This window comes from Euprymna scolopes, chromosome 18 (genome assembly GCF_053919585.1).
Source record: "Euprymna scolopes isolate OS-2025 chromosome 18, ASM5391958v1, whole genome shotgun sequence".
NCBI lineage: Eukaryota > Metazoa > Mollusca > Cephalopoda > Sepiida > Sepiolidae > Euprymna > Euprymna scolopes.
Window position 1 is genome coordinate 106,700,461 of NC_136499.1, and position 7,081 is coordinate 106,707,541.

Below are 7,081 nucleotides of genomic sequence, written 5' to 3' on the forward strand. Positions count from 1 at the left end.
ATTTTGCTATTCAGCACATACATAGAAAATATATTAAAGATCAAATCTTTTTAAAGGGATATCTTATATAAAAATATTACCACCCAAAAATATTTTGTAAGACTTGATACCAAAGGATTTAATAATCTGCGAATATATATTATTATAATATTCAATATCAGAAATAATCTGTGATCTTATTCTCCTCAGGATTCTCATATATATAAATATATATATATATATATATATATATAAAAATAAAAAAAAAGGCTTCCTTCAGTCTTGACAGACTATGGATACCCACTGTAAGGGTGCCTGTGCGTGAAATTTGTGTGGCAAGAGTTGCGCAATCTCCAACCACGTCTCTCCTGAGTCAACATTGTTGCATACCAGTGGCAAGTTGAGGTACAAGACGACTGGAAACAATGCCGAGATAAGCGGAGAGCACATACAGCGCCTAGAATTCCCAAATGGTCACCCATCTGGTATTAGCCAGGCTCAACGTTGCTTAACTTCGGTGATCTGACGAGAACCGGTGTGTCAACGTGATTATGCCGTATACGGCATTATATATATATATATATATATATATATATATATATATATATATATATATATATATATATATATATATATATATATATATATATATATATATATATATATATATATATATATATATATATATATATATATATATATATTATTTGTTTATGTCCAAAATAAAAAATGGGCAATTTCTAAAAAACATCCGATCTTCAAGGTGAAGACACTAATCTTAATATCGTTTAAAAAATCAACAACAAAAACTGCATAAATATATATATATATATATATATATATATATATATATATATATATATATATATATATTAATACGACAGCGTGCATGTTATTTTGTGCGTCATGCTTACATGTTTTTTTCTTCCGAGTGACTCTCGTTTAATTATTACTAGCCTGGGTGCCCGACATTGCCCAAGTGTTTGGAGGTGTGTGTTGACATTGTCACTTACGTGTATATATATATATATATATAGCCTTGAGCCCCTGGCAGGGCATAAGCCATCTACAACTTTGTAGATGCTTTTGTAGCGACTGAGTTCTTTTTACGCGGTGAGGGTGCTGGCCACACGCCCAACCTTCCCAGAAGGTACGTACAGCACCTAGCCTTCCCAAATGGTCACCTATCTGGTACTGACCAGGCTCAACGTTGCTTAACTTCAGTGATCTGGCGAGAACCAGTGTGTCACTGTGATTGTGCCATACTTATACGCATATATATATATATATATATATATATATATTTCCCCCAAAACTCTGACCTTGATGGAGGGAAGACTAAAACTTGCTGCTATGGTTTCAAATGATCTGAAATAACAGCAAGGGGAGACTTGATTCCAAATAGTTTGCATATGTTATATTGCTTCTCTTTTGGAAATAGGCTACGATTATGAATATTTCCAGTATCAAATAATCCTTACACACTGTGAAATTTAATTTATGTATGAAAACCAAAGAGGGGAGACATAACACGAGAAATATTTGGAATCAAGTCTCTCCTTGCTGTTATTTCAGATCATTTGAAACCATAGCAGCAAGTTTTAGTTTCCTCTCCATCAAGGCCTGATTTCTGGCCGAAAACCAATTAAAAAGATTTTTCCAAATCTCAATACTCCTTATGTTATATCTCGAGTCTCTAGAAAGAAAATTGACAGAGTTATTTGGTAGGAAAATGTACACAGACACACATTTTCACTTTTATAGACATGACAAAAATCCGATTTTATTAAGAGCTATGTTCATGTATATGTTGCTGTATGCAAATTTTCTGCTTGTTGTCATCATTAGAATCAATTATCTGTTCTATTCTACTGGACAAAAAATTAAGTTTAATGAGGTAAAATGCATTCAGAAGAAGTTGTTTGTTTGGCATGGAAGAAGTGGGAAGATGGCCTCAGCATCAGAAGGATCAACATGGATTTGAAGCTGTTGAAATCAATGGTCGAATACATGCTGAAGGCAAACGCCAAGCCGAAAAAGGACAGAAAAGAGAATGAAGAAGACTGTGACACGGCTTTTGACATCTGGAGAAAAAGTTACAGCAATAAAAGTGAAGGAGAAATGTGAATTGGATGTAAACGTATGAACAGTACAAAAAACGCTGCATAGGATTGGTTTGAAGTATGCAAAGGCTAAGAAAAAATTTCACTAACAAAGAAACACAAAGGAGCAAGAGTGGAGAATGCTAAAAAAGTGGTTAACAAATCATGTTGACTTTAAGAAGGTTATATTTACTGATGAGAAGCATTTCAAGTTTGATGGGCCCGATGGATGGTGTACTTGGTTGAGAAGGGGTGAGCCTGTCGTACTGAACAATCGACAGATGGGAGGAGGAGTTATGGTTTGGGGTATGATCTTTGCTAATGGAAATATATGGTTGGAGTGGCTGAAAGGACGACAGAATAGCGAAAGCTACAAACAGTTGCTGGACAAGAAAGTCCTACCAAGGATAAGAAGAGAGATGGAGAATAATTTCGTTCTGCAACAAGACAATTGCAGCATCCATGTGTCAAAAAGTCATGAAAGAATGGCTGGCTAAAGTGAATATGACTACTTTGGAATGGCCTGCAAAATGCCCAGATCTAAATTTAATGGAAAATGTTTGGTAAATGCTTGCGCAATTTGCCTATGATGAACCTGAAATAATGAAAGAGGCTCAACTATAGGAACGAATGCTAGATGCCAAAAAACAACTAATAGAAACACGTAGAGATGTTATTGTGCATATGTTTGATCATTATGAAAAGAGATTGATAAAATTATTGAGAAGAAAGGTGATATTACAGACTATTAACAGTTTTTCAATGATGTCCGAAAAATAATGTCGCATGTGTTTTATAAAAAATGATGAACATTAAATATTTTCCCTTACATAATCGATTTTCTTCCATTTTTATTACAGGTATTGTCTTTATATGTTTATGCTTTTCTATTGTCTTTATATATTTATGCTATTCTATTGAAGGAATTTCGCCACTCTATGTTACTCGGAAAGTCGAATACTAAAGTGTCCGATAAATATTGTCCAGCCCTTGTAGCCCATTACATCCAAGTAGCACTGTTTGTATTGAAAGAGTAGTGCAAAAAAAAATAAAAAAATGGCTTAACTGGATTTGAACCCGGGTTTCCAAATTTAGAATGTGGTTCAGTAAGCAGTACGTCACACGCACCTTTGTTTTATTCTTGAAGTTGATCAGTTTTAGACAACATTTTTTTTAAGCGGATTATGATTCAGGAGTTGATTCTTAAAAAGAAAATTAATGCTCATTTGGGACGGATTGTTTTTGTAGCCAGATGTCTTTATATATGCTATTCTATTGAAGGAATTTCGCCACTCTATGGTACTCGGAAAGTCAAATACTAAAGTGTCTGAAAAATATTGTCGGCCCTTGTACTATCAGTTCAGCCTGGCTTTTCCCAGGCTCTATGTACTGTTCATAACTTTATGTGCATATATATATATATATATATATATATATATATATATATATATATATATATATATATATATATATTAAAAAGTTTGACTCATGTCCAGGTAACCTATATCTAAAATTTCAAGTGTTTAGATCCAAAATTGGAGGAGGAGTTTGGTAGAGTTCTCAAAGGATCCCTATTATGACACCTTAACATTTATTGTTTTGAGCTCAAATCTAGTTATTAAGTTAGATCCATGTCCAAGGAACCTATATCTAAAATTTAAAGTGTTTAGACCCAAAATTGTCGGAGGACTTTGTAGAGTTCTCAAAGGTTAAGTCGTTGAACTTTGACCTCTTAATCGCCAAATTTCTGTCCGAAAACCAATCACATAGATTTTCTCAAATCTCAGTACCCTGTATATCAAATTTCGAGTCTGTAGACTAAAAATTGACAGAGTTATTGCGTAGGGAAATGTACACAGACAGACAGATACACAGACACACAGACACAGACACGTTCACGTTTATAGATACACTAGCGTGGGTTCCCGGTGTTGCACGGGTGTTTGGAGGTGTATGTATCAAATTTCGAGTCTGTAGACTAAAAATTGACGGAGTTATTGCGTAGGGAAATGTACACATACACACACACACACACAGATACAGAGACACGTTCACTTTTATAGATATACTAGCATGGGTGCCCGGCGTTGCCCGGGTGTTTGGAGGTGTATGCTGAGCAAAATAAAACAAAAAGAAAAAAAAAGGTCAATTTTTTTTACTTTGACCCCTATTATGACACCTTAACATTTATTGCTTTTTAGCTCAAATAAAGTTATTAAGTTAGATCCATGTCCAAGGAATCTATATCTAAAATTTCACGTGTTTAGACCCAAAATTGTCGGAGAAGTTTGGTAGTTCTCAAAGGTCAAATCGTTGAACTTTGACCTCTTAATCACCAAATTTCCGTCCGAAAACCAATCACATCGATTTTCCCAAATCTCAGTACCCTGTATATCAAATTTCGAATCTGTAGGCTTAAAATTGACAGAGTTATTGCGTAGGGAAATGTACACAGACATACACACACACACAGACACGTTCACTTTTATATATATACTAGCAGGGGTGCCCGGCGTTGCTCGGGTGTTTGGAGGTGTATGCTGTGCAAAAAAAGCAAAAAAACAAAAAAAATGGTTAATTTTTTAAAACTTTGACCCCTATTATGACCCCTTAAAATTTATTGTTTCGGGCTCAAATCACTTTATTAAGTTAGATCCATTTTCAAGGAACCTATATCTAAAATTTCAAGTGTCTAGACCCAAAATTGTCGGAGGAGTTTGGTAGAGTTCTTAAAGGTCAAATCGTTGAAATTTGACCCCTTAACAGCCAAATTTCTGGCTGACACCCGTCACATCGATTTTCTCAAATCTCAGTACCCGGTATTTCAAATTTCGAGTCTATAGACTAAAAATTGACAGAGTTATTGTGTAGGGAAATGTACACAGACAGACAGACACACAGACACACAGACAGACAGACAGACACACAGACACGTTCACTTTTATAGATATATAGATAGATTAGCATATGTGCCCGGCGTTGTCCGGGTGTTTGGAGGTGTATGCTGAGCAAAAAAAGAAGTTCATTTTTTTAAATTTGACTCCTATTATGACCACTTAACATTTATTGTTTTCAGCCCAAAGCAGGTTATTAAGTTAGATCCATGTCCAAGGAACATACATTTACAATTTCGAGTGTTTAGACCCAAAATTTTCGGAGGAGATTGGTAGAGTTCTCAAAGGTCAAATCGTTGAACTTTGACCTCTTAACAGCCAAATTTCTGGCTGAAACCCGATCACATAGATTTTCCCAAATCTCAGTACCCTGTATATCAAATTTTGAGTCTGTAGACTGAAAATTGACAAAGTTGTTGCGTAGGGAAATATACACACACAGACAAACACACAGACAGACAGATACACAGACGCGTTCACTTTTATAGATAGACTAGCATGAGTGCCCGGCGTTGCCTTGGTATTTGGAGGTGTATGCTGAGCAAAAAAAGAAAAAAGAAAAAAGGTCAATTTTTTTAACTTTGACCCCTATTATGACCACTTAATATGTATTGTTTTGGGATTAAATCAAATTATTAAATTAGATCCATGTCCAAGAAACCTATATCTAAAATTTCAAATGTTTAGACCCAAAATTATCGGAGGAGTTTGGTAGAGTTATCAAAGGTCAAATCGTTGAACTTTGACCACTTAATCGCCAAATCTTTGTCCGAAAACCAATCACATCGATTTTCCCAAATCTCAGTACCATGTATATCAAATTTCGAGTCTTTAGACTAAAAATTGACAGAGTTATTGCGTATGGAAATGTACACAGACATACAGACACATTCACTTTTATACATATATAGATTATTTTATTGTGGGAGGGAGGGGGGAACAAGACTGCAATTACTGTTTATCCTGTTTATTATTTAAGTATATGTTGCAATTTATTTCGAAAACTATTTTCATTAATAATTAATTTTCTACCTCATCATTTTTCGTAACTTTTGGATATTTTACTAATTTCGACATGGCAACTAAATAGATACCGTTGATTTTAATTGAAATTTAATATTTCGATTTTCGGTTTTCATCCTTATTCCGAAGAAGAGAAAGGAAAGGTTAATATTTACCCTTCCCTCCTCGCACCAACAGTGGGTGTGACCGCGACCTTCGTAATAGTTTGTGTGACCCGAGGTCGTTTAAACGTACGGGAAGTGGGGGTAATCTAGCTCACCACCCCCACCCAAAAGGAGACACTCTGGATGTGTGAAAATTTTGCTGCGTCGAACCTGTCGGCATTCCTCAGTAGGGGTGCATCAGGAGACCAGCAATCAACCAATCTCCCTTCAGAAGGGAGGCAATGTCTAGGAAAATAATCTCCGCGGACTGAACAGATACTACACTATGCCCCCCCCTCTCTCTCTCTCTCTCTCTCTCTCTCTCTCTCTCTCTCTCTCTCTCTAGGTGGAGTGGCAGAGCTGCTGGTCTAAAAGAGGAACTCTGGACTGGAACATTAACAAAATTTTAATTGCCTCAGTCTAGAAGGATTTTTCCTTTATTCACTGACCAAGTGCAGAAAAGATGAAATATAGTACCAAACAGGGTAATGTTTAAAGATAGCGGTCAGAGAAGAATACGGAGGGCGGGGAGTCTGTATAGGCATTAAAAATGGTTTCATGTTTTTCTTTTTTTTTGTTGTTTTTTTTTAATATTACTAAACGAGGAATCATTTCCATTTAAAATCCTGTCAGCATTATGCAAGTAAAATTGAGAAAAACACATGTGAAATGTCAACATTATGTGAATAAGCGAAATCAATACAAAATGGCCACTGAATTGAACCTGATGTTGTGTTTATCTAAAATGAAACTTGAATTTTAACTCAATCTAATTATAAATTAATAATATTCAACAAAAAACAATATAAACCCAATTTTGATGAATATACTGATATTTTTCCTTGTATACTTCTCTGGTCACAACCTTTAAACATACATTTCCTAAAACCGATACTATACTTTGCTCCTAGCCACAAGGTCAAATATTGTGTGCACTGAA

At 35.1% G+C, this 7,081-nt stretch overlaps 1 pseudogene; it reads right to left on the reverse strand.

Annotated features, from left to right (window-relative positions):
- Nucleotides 1-424: 424 nt before the first annotated feature.
- LOC145301488 (5S ribosomal RNA) lies at nt 425-541 on the reverse strand (annotated as a pseudogene).
- Between the last annotated feature and the right edge of the window lie 6,540 nt (nt 542-7,081).